Genomic DNA, 15,934 nt, shown 5'->3' with positions numbered 1-15,934 from the left:
AAATGCAACAAAAGAGTAAGAGATAATAATGTGTATATAAAAAGCAAAAATATTATATGAACCAACAATGAGATTAATGATCATGGAAAGAAATTTCCAGTAAAACAAAACAAAGGAAAAAATATCTTTGATTACAAGCAAAAAATTACAAATTTTCTTCTTCTTTCGAATGCTCCCTTTAGGGGTCACCACAGTGGATCATCTTATTCCATATCTTTCTGTTCTCTGCATCTTGCTCTGTTATATCCATCATTTGCATGTCCTCTCTCACCACATCCACAAACCTTCTCTTAGGCCTTCCTCTTTTTCTCTTCCCTGGCAGCTCTATCGTTAGCATCCTTCTCCCAATATACTCAGAATCTCTCCTCTGCACATGTCCAAACCAACGCAATCTCGCCTCTCTGACTTTGTCTTCCAACTGTCCAACTTAAGCTGACCCTCTAATGTACTCATTTCTAATCCTGTCCATCCTCGTCACACCCAATGCAAATCTTAGCATCTTTATCTCTGCTACCTCCAGCTCTGTCTACTGCTTCCTGGTCAGTGCCACCGTCTCCAACCCATATAACAGAGCTGGTCTCACTAGCATCTTGTAGACCTTCCCTTTCAATCTTGCTGATATCCTTTTGTCACAAATCACTTCTGACACTCTTCTCCACCAATTCCACCCTGCCTGCACTCTCTTTTTCATCTCTCTTCCACAATCCCTATTACTCTGTACTGTTGATACCAAGTATTTAAACTCTAACCTTCTCCAACTCTACTCCTTGCATCCTCACCATTCCACAGACCTCCCTCTCATTCACATACATGTATTCTCTCTTGTTCCTACTGACCTTCATTCCTCTCCTCTCTAGAGCATATCTCCAACTCTCCAGGGTTTCAAAAAACCTGCTTCCTACTGTCGCTACAGATCACAATGTCATCAGCAAACATCATAGTCCACGGGGACTCCTGTCTAATCTCATCTGTCAACCTGTCCATCACCATTGAAAATAAGAAAGGGCTCAGAGCCGATCCCTGATGTAATCCCACCTCCACCTTGAATGCATCCATCATTCCTACCGCAGACCTCGCTACAGTCACACTTCCCTCGTACATATCCTTTAAAAATCTTATCATATCACCCTATCATATGCTTTCTCCAGGTCCACAATGACGCAATGCAACTTCTTCTGGCCTTTTCTATACTTTTCCATCAACACCCTCAGAGCAAACATCAAATCTGTGATGTTCTTTCTTGGCATAAAACCATACTGCTGCTCACTAATCATCACCTCACTTCTTAATCTAGTTTCCACTACTCTTTCCCATAACTTCATGCTGTGGCTTATCAATTTTATCCCTCTGTAGTTACTATAGTCCTGCACATCCCCCCTATTCTTAAATATCAGCACCAGTACACTTCTTCTCCACTCCTCAGGCATCCTCTCACTTTCTAAGATTCCATTAAACAATCAAGTTAAAAACTCCACTGCCATCTCTCCTAAACACCTCCATGCTTCCACAAGTACGTCATCTGGACAAACGGCTTTTCCATTCTTCATCCTCTTCATAGCTGTCCTTACATCCTCCTTGCTAATCCGTTGCACTTCCTGATTCATTATCTCCACATCATTCAACCTCTTCTCTCTCTCGTCCTCTTCAGCGAGCGGAAGCAGAGAGCGGCGGCGTCTCCCACAGGCACGTAGCCCTTCGAAAGCACCCGAGCACCCGAGGAAGTTCACCTGAGGTAAAGCCGGCAGCTGACCAGTAGAAATAACCGGCAGTGAGAAATTAAAGTCGATCGCTTAGCGGGTGGTGGAAACTTAAAGCGACGGTGATTCAGCTCAACACGGAAAGCGCAGAAGCACCTATAAAAACGGCAAAGATGACTTCAACATTTAATGTAAGTTCTATCTGCTCTCTGCCCATCGAGGGCACGTTTATATGTTGTGTGTCCTGCAGTATGTACAGCTCAGGTTTTCCGGCCGACAGTGCAGATAGCTTCACCTGCCAAAAATGTTTAGTTAATTTAGAGTTGGTCGGGAAAATACGCGAATTGGAGGACCGCGTTAGGAATCTGATAGCGATTAGGCAAACCGAAAATTGGATCGACTCGGTTTGTTTAGACAATTCGGCTACATCTGATTCGGCTTCAGTCTCTCCAGGTCCCACTGTAGTCAGTGCGAGGCCGAAATCAGCAGCACCAATTCAGCCACAGGGCGAGTGGGTAACAGTAAGACGGGGTCTAAGAATCCAAAATTTAGTCCCCCAGCACCCAGGTCACCAATTCGGACCCAGAACAGGTTCTCAGCTCTCGCAGCGCCTGTGGAAACTGAGAATAATAAAGTGCTCATAATTGGCGATTCCATAGTGCGGAATGTTAGAATTCCAAACTATGTTAAACCAGCAGTTAATGTTAAGTGCCTTGCAGGGGCCAAGATTTCTGGCATAAAGGCCGCATTGGACCGTGTTGCCGACGATGAAGTATCTACCTTATTGCTGCATGTCGGCACTAATGATATTTATTTACAGCAATCTGAGGTATTAAAGCGGAACTTCATCTCTCTATGCACCAAAGCTAAAACAAAATGTCGGAATTTAATTGTATCTGGTCCCTTACCAAGATTGTATAGAGGGGATGTGATTTATAGCAGATTGCATTCCTTTCACTGCTGGCTAGAAACCTGGTGTGCAAATAAAAGCATAGCATTTGTGAACAATTGGGATGATTTTTGGGAAAGGCCTGGATTTTTCAGAAGAGATGGTCTTCATCCTAACTGGAGGGATCTTATGTATTATCCCAAAATATGGCAGCAAAACTGCCTGGTTGACTGATTAGAGCACCATCCAGGCCGCAGTCATGTGATCTTAAATCACAGGCTGTTGTTTATCCCACCTGTTATTTTCCTGAAGCTGTTACCCATAATCCCTGTTGTGGGGCATCCAGTAAATTTAGTCTTGAAACAAACCATAAATTAATTGATAACCAAAAAATAAGGTGTATAATTAGACCAAGGGATAAAACCAGACCCTCCACCAGGGGCATCTGTAATAGAAATTTAATTCAAATTAAAACAAAAAATATATCAGCAGTTCAGAAAGAACCATGCAGTTTTAAATGCTGTTTATTGAACATTCGCTCTCTTGGCACTAAAGCTGTTTTGGTAAATGATATAATATTAAGTACAAAATCTGATCTGTGTCTTCTTACTGAAACCTGGCTTAGTAAATGTGACACTGTTCCCTAGCTGAGGCGTCACCAGATGGATACTCGTTCCTTCATAAGTCTAGAGATTCTGGTCGAGGAGGAGGCCTTGGAATAATTCATTGTAACAAAATGCAAATCACTCCTAAAAATTTAGGCAACTTTACATCCTTTGAGGCATTCATTTTAAATATTAAAACAGATTCCAACACAATTATAGTGCTAGTCTACAGACCACCAGGGCCATATTCATTGTTCATGACTGAATTTAGCAACCTTCTGTCTGATTTGGCTATAAATTATGATCACGTAGTTCTGATGGGGATTTTAATGTACACATTGATGTGGAAACTGACACTTTTAGCAAATGTTTTACTTATTTGTTAAATTCAGTAGGATTTTGTCAGATTGTCAAAGGTCCAACTCATAATCATAACCATACATTAGATTTAATTATAACTTACAAAGTTGAAATTCAAAATTTAAATATTACTCCATTAAATGTAGTTATTTCCGATCACTTCTTAATTACGTTTGATTTAGTTCTGCCCATGCCAGCACTCGCAGATTAAAACAAAGACAGTGCGACATCTAGATTGTAATTCTGCTTCAAAATTTATAGATACCTTGAGTAAGTCGAGTGTAATTGTGGAAAACCATTTAGATCAGTTAACATCAAATGTAAACGTGGAAAACAATTTAGATCAGCTAATATCACATTATAATGTGACCTTGAGAGATGCTCTGGACACAGTGGCTCCCCTAAAACAAAAGTGATCAAAGCACATAGAAACTCTCCCTGGTTTAATGAAAATACTCGAGCTCTTAAATTAGAGTGTCGAAAACTGGAGCGCAGATGGAGAACAACAAAGCTACATGTCTTTCAAATTGCATGGACAGAGAGTGTATATAAATATAAAAAGGCCCTCTTTAAAGCTCGCTCAGAATACTATTCTACATTAATAGATAGCAATAATAAAAATCCTAGGGTACTTTTTAGAGCAGTGGCTAAATTAACAAATGGGAATTCAGATCAACAGTGCAAAATACCAACAGATATTAGCAGTACAGACTTTATGAACTTCTTCAATGAGAAAATTAAAAATATAAGATCCCAGATCTCAGCATCACAGTACAAACCAAATACTAGCTTAGCAGACCCTGTCACATTGCATTCAGCACTTTAATAATTTTAATCCTGTAACTCACCAGGAAGTCTTAACTTTAATTACTAAAATGAAGCCCACTACTTGTTCCCTAGATCCAGTGCCAACAAAACTAGTAAAAGTGCAATGAATGTTCTTGCAGCCTATTCTAACCATTATCAATAGTTCATTACTGCATGGCACGTACCTGATGCACTAAAAGTGTCAGTCATTAAACCTTTACTTAAAAAGTCAGACCTAGACCCACACATACTAAATAACTATAGGCCTATTTCAAATTTACCATTTCTCTCTAAAATACTAGAGAAAGTAGTCGCCAGTCAGCTTCAGTCACACCTTACGCATTACAATTTATTTGAGAAATTCCAGTCTGGCTTTCGCACTGGTCATAGTACAGAAACGGCACTAACACGGGTTGTAAATGACATTCTGATATCCTCTGATGAAGGAAATTCCACTGTAATTATGTTGTTGGACTTAAGTGCAGCATTTGACACCATTGACCATTCTATTTTACTGCACAGGCTAGAAAACGATGTTGGGCTTACAGGCCCGTGCTCGCTTGGTTCAGTTCTTATTTATCAAATCGATTCCAGTATGTACAGAAATGTGCAGACAGTACTCCATCATTATACACAGAAGTTCAATATGGTGTCCAGGGCTCAGTACTGGGACCTTTACTGTTTTCACTTTACATGCTTCCACTGGGATCTCTCATTAGGAAACATAATGTTAATTTTCACTGTATGCAGATGACACCCAGTTATACCTTTCATTTAAATCAAATGAAGTTTCTCCGATGTTGTCTTTAATTAGTTGTGTTAGTGAATTAAAGGAATGGATGAATGAGAACTACTTGTCTTTAAATACAGATAAAACAGAGATGTTAATTGTTGGAGGGAATGACGCTGATCACAGCAATATTTTGTCGTCATTTAACTCAGTTGGAATCCCAATTAATTTTACTGAATCAGCCCGCAATCTAGGAGTTATCTTTGACTCTAGCATGTCATTTAAAGCGCATATTACAAAGTCGTCCAAAACATGTTTTTTCCATCTTAAAAATATTAGGAAATTAAGCGCTTTCTAAATAAACAGGATTGTGAGAAATTAATTCATGCATTTATCTCTAGTAGGATTGACTACTGCAATACGGTGTTCACTGGCTGTTCAAACTGTTCTCTATACAGCCTCCAGTTAATCCAAAATGCGCTGCAAGAATTATTACAAGAACAAGAAAATATGAACACATAACCCCAGTTCTTAAATCTTTACACTGGCTCCCAGTTAAGTTTAGGGCAGATTTCAAAATCCTCCTTTTAACATATAAAGCATTAAATGGCCAAGGTCCGCTTACTTGTCTGAACTTATCATGACTTACAAACCTGAGCACATTAAGATCTCAAGATGCCGGTCTGCTTAGGATTCCAAGGATTAATAAAATAACAGTGGGAGGTCGAGCTTTTAGTTACAGGGCCCCTAAACTGTGGAATGGTCTTCCTGCTTCCATAAGAGATGCCCCCTCGGTCTCAGCCTTTAAATCCCGGCTGAAGACTCACTACTTCAGTTTAGCATATCCTGACTAGAGCTGCTGATTAACTGTACATACTGCATCTCTGTTGTTAGTCATTAGCACTATAACATAAGTAACATGATAATTATATTTGAATACTAACCCTCACCTATTCTGTTTCTTTTCTCGGTACCCAAATGTGGCCATTGGTGCCACGGCCCACCTGCCAAGTTGTTTGCCTGCCTATGGTAAAGTCATCCCTGATGGAGGATCACAGGAATCATGGGAAAGAGGGGTCCTTTCATCGGAGCAACGTTTCAGCCGTGGCATGGCCAAATGGGGAGGCAGCTAGATGGATGAGGTCTCCAGGACTCTAAAAATATCCAAACCTAATTATGTCATATCATCTACTGTTAAACCGTAATTCTAAAATTGTTATTATTATGCTGTCTTAAGGAATTGTTCTGTTGTGTATATTGTATTGTATTGACCCCTACTTTTGACACCCACTGCACGCCCAACCTACCTGGAAAGGGGTCTCTCTTTGAACTGCCTTTCCCGAGGTTTCTTCCATTTTTCCCTACAAGGTTTTTATTGGGAGTTTTTCCTTGTCTTCTCAGAGAGTCAAGGCTGGGGGGCTGTCAAAAGGCAGGGCCTGTTAAAGCCCATTGCGGCACTTCCTGTGTGTTTTTGGGCTATACAAAAATAAACTGTAAACTGTATTGTATTGTATTGTATTGTATTGTATTCATCACCTTCTCAAGGTACTCTTTCCATCTGCTCAACACACTCCCTTTGTTTGTGAGTACGTTTCCATCTTTATCCTTTATCACCCTCTGCTGCACATCTTTCTCAGCTCGGTCCCCCTGTCTAGCCAATCAGTACAGGTCTTTTTCTCCCTCCTTAGTGTCCAACCTCTCATACAACTCATCATGCGTCTTTTCTTTAGCCTTCGCCACCTCTCTCTTCACCTTGTGCCTTAATAATAAATAAATAATAAAATAATAATTTGGCTTGGTACTTACATTTGCAACATATATATTATTTTATTTCAGATTTTCAAAAAGGTTAATATTTTTGGGTACATGGATTGCATGAAGAAAGCTTTTCAAACTTTAACATAAATCTCTCTGGCCCTTTTTTGATACCCAAGTCAAGTAATTGAAAATCAAAAACAACCCATGATCTGCAATGGTGAGGAAGCTAAGAGAGGAGTTATGGGCAAAGCAAAGTAATGTGATGACTGTTTCTGTAATTTTAAATACTCACATAATTGAATATTTGATTGAGGACTGCCACTCTGCAGCCTTTTTTAAAAAGTTCCAATAGTGAGGGATGGTGTGGCCTTGAAATTAGATATTGCTAATTATGATAGACATTTTTCTGTCTTATTTTAAATGTAAGTTTTTTTTTTGTTTAAGAGACAGTTTGAATTTATTTAGAGTTATCTTTAGCTTCATTAACTTGCAAAAAAAGCCTGAAAAGAATTTTTTTACTGTCAAGTTTTCCTTCTACATACACGTGGCCAATTAATTTGAATGTGTAATAAGTCCAATCCCCAGATAACCCATTTCTTTCCTGTGCTCATTTAAAACCGGTTGTTCAGTAGTTAATTTGTTGAAAGGTTATCCTCTTGGTTTGTAGTTCTATTTAAAAACACATTTCACTGTCAAGGCGCATAAGGCATTCGTTACGGGATTTTGAAATGTCCTTAGTGTATAGATGTAAATAGATCATATGCAATAAATATGGCCAAAAATGATTGTCATAACTCTAGGTAGTGTGTGGACTCTGTGAATTTACACCCTGCATATGCCAATCCTATAAAGGTTCTTTGTTAATCCTTTCACTTAGATAAGTAGATTGTTAATCAATGATTGTTGTAACTACTGTAAGAAAATAATATTCCCATGCACACTCAACATTTTTAAAACGCAACAAACCACCTCTCCCCACCTGCAAAGCGATTTTAAGTATTATTTACATCTCTGAAACAAATTACAGTAGAAACATTTCATATAAAAAGGAATTACTATATTCTAGCTGTATATTTTACACAAAAAACCTATGCTACAGTAAGATCATTTACGCCACTGGGCCACGCAGAGTTTGAATTGCTATATGTAAACAGCACACTGAGCTTTTTATTTGACTTTCACAACTTCTTCTTCTTCCACTTCATCTTTTCCTAATTCAGCAGTATATGGGGTTGCTGTGATTGATCAACCTTCTCCAAACAGCTCAGTCCTGCACCCCCTCCTCAGTCAGACCCTTTTCCTTCAAATCTTCTTTTACTTTATCTATCTTTATCCATGCTATGGGTAGTGATCGAAAGAACAAAATTGCGAATACAAGCGGCTGAAATGAGTTTCCTTCGCAGGGTGTCTGGGCTTTCCCTTAAGGATAGGGTGAGGAGCTCAGTCATCCGGGAGGGGCTCAGAGTAGAGCCGCTGCTCCTCCGCATCGAGAGGAGTCAGATGAAGTGGCTCGGGCCTCTGAACAGGATGCCTCCTGGACGCCTCCCTGGTGAGGTGTTCCGGGCACGTCCAACCGGGAGGAGGCCCCGGGAAAGACCCAGGACACGCTGGAGGGACTATGTCTCCCGGCTGGCCTGGGAACGCCTTGGGATTCTCCCGGAAGAGCTGGAAGAAGTGGCCGGGGAGAGGGAAGTCTGGGCTTCTCTGGTTAAGCTGCTACCCCCACGACCCGACCTTGGATAAGCAGAAGAGGATGGATCTTTATCCACTTTGGCCTCCCTCACTTTCTCTTCTGCTGTACTTCCATTCCCATCACTCTTTTGCCCACATATTCATTGTCTCTCCTCATCACATGTCCATATCACTTCAACCTGCTTTCTTTTTTTTCTTTTTGTTTTTATTATATTTATTAAAAGCATATAACATTCCATACAATCAAGTCAAAATTTAAAAAAAAACTAAAATCAAATCAAGCCCCACCCATGAGAAAGAGAGGAAGGCCAACAACCAGAGCAAAACTGTTACTTTCTTACTTTCCTGTACTTTCTTAAATATCTCTCTTGCTTTTGTTGTACCTCTAATTGTCTCATTTCTTGCTCTGTCTTTTTTTAGTAACGCCACACACATCCATCTCCACATTCTCATTTCTTCCACATCTAATTCATCTGTGCTTCCTTTACTGTCTATGTCTGGACTCCATATGCCATTGCTGGTCTTTACCTTTAACCCTCACCTTAATTATTGGATTACACAATACTCCTGATATCATCTTCCAGTTGTCCCATCCACACTGCACTCTGTGGGTTATCTCTGCATCTAATTTTCCATCTTGGGCTACCACTGATCCTAGATATTTATACTTATCCACTCTTTTGAATAGCTATCCCTGCAGGCTATCTTTTCGGTCCTGCTCATCAATAGACTTCATATATTTTGTCTTCTTCATATTTATCTTCAATCCTCTATCTTCCAAAGACCTTTTCTATTCTTCCAATGTCCTTTCCACTTCCTCTTTCCTGGTGCTACACAATTTCACAACAATAAAAGAAAAATTGAAATATGTAAAAAAGGGAGAAAACAGGGAATACAAATAAAGAAACACATATAGTAGCAATGAATAAAATGTGTAGTATGAGAAAACCTCACTATATCTCTATAATGGATAAGCATATTTCACTCTTAATTCACAATATTACTTATGGGGTGAAACTGTGAACTTGCTTGTCTGGATTTTTATGCTATAATAGAATCTTCCAGGTTATAAAGGTAAAAACCTCCTTTATAACATGGTTGGAAACCTCTGTAGTTGCACATAATTTATTTCTGTTTCATTCTTCAGCTTATGGCAAACCGATCCTTTGATTTTTTTTTTTACACAATTCTCACAACCTTCTGAATGGACTTTTAGCTGAGTATGATATCACCTGACAGGACAGTTCCTGTAGCATAACAAGACAATTTTAAACGTATAATTTGAGCTTAGTGGATTCCTTCCAAACCTCCCGGCCATTTTGTTCATCAATATACTGGTTTCCTTCTCCTCATCATTTCCAGGCATGGCCTCTGCTGCTCACCCAACTCCAAGCTCATCCAACAGATGAGGAACAACAACAACAACAACATTTATTTATATAGCACATTTTCATACACACAGTAGCTCAAAGTGCTTTACATAATAAAGAATAGAAAAATAAAAGACACAATAAGAAAACAAAATAAATCAACATTAATTAACATCAAATAAGAGTAAGGTTCAATGGCCAGGGGACAGAAAAACAAAAAAACTCCAGACGGCTGGAGAAAAAATAAAATCTGTAGGGATTCCAGACCATGAGACCACCCAGTCCCCTCTGGGCATTCTACCTAACATAAATGAAACAGTCCTCTTTGGATTTAGGATTCTCACGGAAGGGCTTGATGAAGATTGTCACGTTGAGTTCTGCCTTTTAATCCATCCATCATTGTTGGATGACACTGATAGGGTTACTTCCTGGGGTACTGGTACCACTCTAGCTTACAGGGTCAGTCTTCTTCCTACAAAGGCCCATGCAAAGACCACACTTTCCAAGAGACTTGATGGAAAGATGAAAAAGTTCAGACAGATACTGCAGCTGCCCAGTTGTGTCTTGGGGGACTCCAACTCTTTAAACGTGAATCTTCACCTAAGAGCGGACTGACAAGGCATCCCTGTCAGTTTTTAATTTCCCATCTTGGATGTATTTTGTCTTGCATTTTTGTATTAATCCAACATTTCCTCTGGACGTGAAGGCATTCTTATGCTTTTTTTAATATCCCATTGGTGTTGTGACTTCAACTTGTGTAACCTTATCTAATATCTCTGAACCACATAATATTAATATAATGACAATTTCTTCTGTTATTTCCTTAATGCTGAATGACGTGAGGTACTTCCTGTGCAACCCCAACTCCCCATATAGTTATGTTGTCTGGGTGACGTTCAGAGCCAGGCTATTGTCACACCTGCCACCTTACCACTGTTCTGTATGCTGCTAAACATATAATGACTCCGGTGTTGTTAGTAAACTTGATGTTATGGTTGTTATACTTGGCTGTATAGTCATGGATGATATCTACTGTAAGTATAATCTAGGCTAGAGGAAACGTACTCGAAGGAAACCTTGGATGAGATTTATCTATGAATTTTTACTACGGTGGTTTGCTTTTTAGGAAAGTTTCTTGACCAGCTCAGGGGTAACAACAATATAAAGGCCTTGTTTGCATTCCAGACAGTTTCTAATGATTAAAATACAAGTGGCAGGGTTGTGGGGAGCATTGTACAGGTGGGTTAAGTATAAACCTAGCAGGTAACACATTAGTTTTGGTGAAAAAACACATTTATTACTCACATACTGCTATGTAAAAAGGCTTCTTTTGCTCTTAATAATACTTACGAAGTACCAGTAATGTGGTAATTCATCTCTGTGCAGTACGGCATATTAAGAGCTTGTGATATGCCTGGAAAATTACTTGTGAATATCAAATTATTCAGATATCTTATACTGAAATATGGAATATCAAGAGAGATGTGTCTCACTTAAGCTATCTTTGACCAGTGGAAACTATTTTAGTAGAATACATTGCAGCGATGATAACAATTTTACCGATGCCTTTTAAGTGTTATTAAGAAGAAAAGAAGCCTTTGTTAAAGTCTTGTTACAAAATATGAGTAAGAGGAGCATTTTTGAAGAATCTAAAGTAACAAGTTATGTTGTAAAAATTCTTGTTAGAAATGAAGTAATGGCATAGTCAGTACAAATGCAGTCTCTTCACTTGGTATTAATTCTATAAAATTTAAGAAGGTCAGGGACAACAAAAAAAATCGTAAGCTTCAGGGATTCAAGTGTTAATGCTATGATGGGCTGGCGCCTTGTTGATGGCTATTTCCTGCTTTAGACTCAGTGCCGATGGATAGACTGATGGATGTGAATTGACTGGGTTTGAGAATATAATGTCATCTGCAGTAGGTTCTTGAAACACATATAACAAGCTACTTCATTCAATTTTCAGCAAACTAAATTGCTACCTTGGAAACAGCTAATCAATATAAATGACTTGAGAAAAATTCAGAACTAATGAGATACACAGCAAATTAAGTTTAATCTGAGCAAATGTAATGTGTTGTATGAAGTAAAGAAAAAAAACATTTGGTAAAAATACAAAATGAAGTGTTTGGAGTTGGAAAGTATAGCTGACAGTATAGAATAATACATATGAGTTCTAGTGGATTCAACCATCCTGTTAAAATGACAGCTACCATTTCAATTGAGTTGTTTTTTCTTGAAGCCTTTGGACTTAGAGTTTTCTCTTGGGTGCAGGAGAGTGAATGATGTGTCACTATATATATTAGCTGTGTAAGTCCGTGCTGTAAAAAGCCTGGGGTCCTAGAAACTATTGAAATCATCAGAGAAAAAATTGAAATGTAGAGACGTCAGATAATTGAAAGGAACTACACTGGACATCTCTCTTCTAGGTTTTATTTTGCGTACGTGCTCGCCTTGGTTTTGTATTAGCGGCAGGAGGAAAAGTAACAGGGATACTGTTTTGCCGATGTGCTCGTCTTGCTTGTGTAAGAGTTTCTCTCTTTTCTTGCCGGTTTTACTTTGGCAACAGAGTCGCTTTCTTCTTCCGACTCGTTAACTTGGGGCCGCCTTTCCGGCTCTCTGAGCATTATGCTGTATTAGTCTCACACTTCATGGCTGGACAGACAGAAACACACACTTCCACGTGTAGACGTTTAGTTTTCTGTTTCCTCAGTGGTGGAGCCCTTACCCCGACTCCACCTCTCATTTCCGGGCCGGAGAGACACACACACTTCCATGTGTAGACGTTTATATAAAAGATATATTAATATATACATATATATATTGTATAGTGGTCCAGGGTGTGTATACATGTGCTAGTGTGCTCCTGTCTTACACTGCTGAGTTAAGCTCTCTTTGCCTTAGCTGGAATAAGTCATTTTGGAATGGAAAGTGTTTATGTATAGCACTGTTCATGTTAAGTTGTAGTAGTGCCCAATATGAAAGATGCTGCTTTGAATAAATATCGGTTGATGGCTAAATATGGCACTGCTCATGAAATGAAATTAAAGATTAATATTATTACAGACAAGAGCATGAGTTACATTTCTGAAACTGACAGTGATATTGAATATTGAGATATGTTGTATATAAATTTCTGTCCCTACAAACAGACACTGGCATTCACTGATTTCTTTCCCTCATCTGTCTTGCAAATATAATATGGCAAATATGTGCTAGAGTGATCTTAATTGCCAATAAGGGGTTACTGAAAGTGGATGAATAGGGATCAGTATTTTTTAACCAAACTTCACCCTCTCCCCAGGTTTTTTTTTTTTCGGCTAATAGTCAGAAGCTTTTGTTCTCACAACAAAGCTGTCTTTCCCTCAAACCGTTAGTTGAACTTGACAAGCATACATATTTTTTTTCTGACTTAGACATGTGGATGTAAAACCGATATTGAACAAGGTATTTGATTTGATGTCCCTCTGATATCCTGACAGTTTCGCAAGCATAACTCCAGAAGCAGACAAACAAAGTATGATCTGAATGGTTACTGTTATTGGATTCTTAAGAAATACATTACAATCTGTCCCTTAGAGGCATTAATTTACAATCATCTTGCTCTGAAATTTCCAACTCAGCTGATAGGAAGTCATGCAGAGTTTGACGAGTGAACTTCTTCCTGCTCCACTGGTACATCATCATGCCCTTTCCAAGATTATGTGGTTCAGTGCTTTCAAGCATCTTAACCATACTGGAGATTTGAAGTATAGTATGACACTCTAAAGAAAGAACTGACAAATGTACTGTAAATCCTTTAGAATATTCAACCCCAAATATATTCTGAGCATTAAATGTTTTACTCTGTTTCTTGATAAAGAGTATTTCTGCGCAATTTTGTGCAGCTCAGCGATTCATTTACTTTCAGAATATAATACAAATAGTCTGATTTGAGGCACATTATTGTTTTATAATTCTCATCACTGAGGATGGGCATGGCATGCTTGCACAGATTTATAAATACTGTATAATGCAGCAACAGAAATGCACATAGCTTTAAAACATCTGTATACAGGAGTACTAACCCAGTTAAATAAACAGCACACAAGACATCCGTTAGCATTGCTTAAAATAAAGTTAAAATCATCATATGGCTTTAAAGTTGCACGAAGGTTAGCACCACTAAATCATAGTTAGGTAACTATGTAGGCTTTGTACAATTTCTCCACGCCTTTGTGGAGTTTTTTCCAGGTATTCAGGTTCCTTGATCACATCTCAAGGGCAGGTGTAGGATTGGTTTACTCTAAATAATGGAATGTAGGGGTATGGGTGAGTATACACTGCACAGCATCAGATTTTGACACCAGGATAAGCTTCACACCTCCAACACCATTCTTATCACATAACTATATAGAATACCTCAAAAAAGTATTCACCCCTTGGCGGTTTTCACATTTTATTGTTATACAACATTGAAACATAGTGGATTTAATTTGGCCTTTTTGACACTGATCAACAGAAAAAGTCTTCAGTGTCAAAGTGAAACCAGATCTCTGCAAAGTGATGTAAATTAATTACAGATATAAAACACAAAATAATTAATAGCATAAGCTTTTATCCCTTTTAAGTCAGTATTTAGTAGATGCATCTCCATCCGCCATGACAGTCTTGAGTCTGTGTGCACAGGCCTCGATCAGTTACAGTTTCTCCCATTCGGCTTTGCAAAACTCCACCAGTTCTGTAAGGTATGGCACATGGCCAGGGCCCTTGCCTAGGGGAGGGAGCCTATCCAGAGAACTACCTCTCCACCTCTGGGTTTGCAGCAGTGCCTCTGACTCCTACAGAGTTTGATGCAGCCCTTTTGGGTTCTGTTGGCGCTGCCAGGGGGTGCTGCAGCTGCGACTGAGCCCTGGAGTGCAGCTCTTCTATCACACCTGGATGTGCCGCCAGAACTATGTTAATGAGCACCTGGAGCACTTCTGGGTGGCTTATAAAAGGATCCAGCAGCCACAGCTCAGGTAGCCAAAGTTGGGAAATGAAGGACAAAGCTTGCCAGGAGGAGTAAAGGTGAACATGAAGAGAAGGAAAGAAAGAAAGAAGGGACTGAGCATTGTGTTCCATTTGGTACTGTGTTGTGGGGAGCAAAGGAAGCGCCTCCACGTGTAAATAAACTGTGTGCTGTGTGGCACGCTTGTGCCCAGCCTGTCTGTTTCGGGGTTAGTGGGGCTGTATGTGCCCAGGGCTTCATAAAGGTTGCATGGGGATTGTGAGTGAACAGCCTTTTTAAAATCCTACCACAAATTCTAAATTATATTGATCTCTGGACTCTGGCTCAGCCACTCCAGAACATATTCCTGTGTAGCTTTGGCTTTATGCTTGTGTTTGTTGTTGTGCCGGAGAATAAATTTTCTCCTAAGGTGTCTTGCAGAATCCATCAGCTTTTCCTATTTTGTTGCATTCAAGGCCCTAGTGTGTGTTTGGTGTTGGGTGTGTGTGTGTTGGTCCTGAGATGGACTGGCACCCTGTCTAGGTTTGATAGGTTCCAGTAGCTCCTGTGACCCTGGTCTGGTTTAAGCAGGATAGAAAAATACATGACCCTGACATTTTACCCTCATCCTTTAAAAGCCTTCCAAGGTCTGCTGTAAAGGAACATCCCCCCAGCATGGTGCTGCCAACACAGTCGGCATGATATGTTTTTGATAATGTGCAGTGTTCATGTATATAGTCAGATCCATAAGTATTTGAACAGTGACACAATTTTCATAGTTTTGGCTCTGTACACCATCACAATGATTTTGAAATTAAAAAATCATTATGTGATTGAAGTTTAGACCTCCATTTAGGAATGACAGACATGTTTTATACATGGTCTCTCTATTTTCAGGGGGCCAATATTATTTGGACAGTTGACTGCCAAGCTGTTCCATAGCCATTTTGGAGCAGTTCCCTCATTATTTCATTAACTATTGAGCAGGTAAAAAGCCTGGAATTGATTCCAAGTGTGGAATTTGCTTTTGGAAGCTGTCACTGTAAACTCTGAATAT

The sequence above is a fragment of the Polypterus senegalus genome, chromosome 7 (genome assembly GCF_016835505.1).
Source record: "Polypterus senegalus isolate Bchr_013 chromosome 7, ASM1683550v1, whole genome shotgun sequence".
Taxonomy (NCBI): domain Eukaryota; kingdom Metazoa; phylum Chordata; class Cladistia; order Polypteriformes; family Polypteridae; genus Polypterus; species Polypterus senegalus.
Note: the sequence above shows the minus strand (reverse complement) of the source record.